Genomic DNA, 1,191 nt, shown 5'->3' with positions numbered 1-1,191 from the left:
CTTATAGAAAAAACACCACGCCGGAGTATATCAAGGCCAGAGTAATCGACACCAAAGAGTAAGATAGCTGGATTTCTGAGGCTGCCAATGGTTTCGGTGCTGTCAGTCGACTTTTCGACAGATCTGCTTGTAAGGCTTAGAGAACATTAGTGTAGATCTAGGAATAGATGTATTTAACTTAATGTAATTTTGCACATTGTTTACTGGATTATCAGTGCAAGAAACAAGACCAATACAAAGATTTTAAACTAAATTAACAAATGTACAGAACCTCAAAATTACGTAAGGTTTTGAGGCCTTATTAAATTAATTACCTGCCAAGCCAAACGGCCTACCATAGTTCCAATTTTATTTTATTTTATAGGTTTGTTCTGTGCGTGAAGGGTGATCAGTTTACTGTGTTGTTCATTAACTACACATCACAAACCGCAGCTATTTAATCCTGTGCTGTAATGTTCACATTAAAGCAAGATGTATCTGATTAGAAAATGTGAACGCAGATAATGAATACTGTCAAAATCAATGCATTTGAGTTGCCCAATACGTTTTGTTTATTTACACTTTAAGTCCAGTCCTGTGATTTAAATAAAGGCCGCAATGATACTGTTGCCATCTAGTGTTAGTGAAATGCAAGTGTATGATCTGAACTAAAACAACTTGAAAGTCTTGTGCCTTTTCAGTAATGAGACAAACATGTTTATTATTTGTCTGCACCTTTGGTGTAATTTTCTTCCGTGGTGACTTCTGTATGCTCATAAAGGATGCTGTGATATTATCATAACACTTGTGACAAAACTCCGGTTGACCCGGGGTACAGTTGGTGTTTCATTGTGAACTAAACCATAAATACGGGATCCTTTTACGAGTCAGTCAAACCAGTCCTATCTGTGTAACTCACCAGAGTAAAATAATGCAATTATGCTGACCAGTTGCATACATTGTTTAATATGTAAACAACTTTTATGGTTCAAATAAATTAGCAAGTCATAGGTCTAGAGAGATGATTTGAATACAGCAATGATTAACAGCAAAGCATAAGTTTGACTTTACATACTCGTCATCAAAAAGATATTTTATCCAAAAACCTTCAGGACTATATTTGACAAACTTCACATGGAATATGTTAAATGTGATGTGTTTCTTCATGTCCTATCACACAACAGTTTAATGGAGAAGGCAAGGTCAACAGTA

Source organism: Channa argus, chromosome 3 (assembly GCF_033026475.1).
Source record: "Channa argus isolate prfri chromosome 3, Channa argus male v1.0, whole genome shotgun sequence".
Classification (NCBI taxonomy): Eukaryota; Metazoa; Chordata; class Actinopteri; order Anabantiformes; family Channidae; genus Channa; species Channa argus.
The sequence above is the reverse complement of the archived record's forward strand: the minus strand, read 5'-3'. Positions refer to the sequence as shown.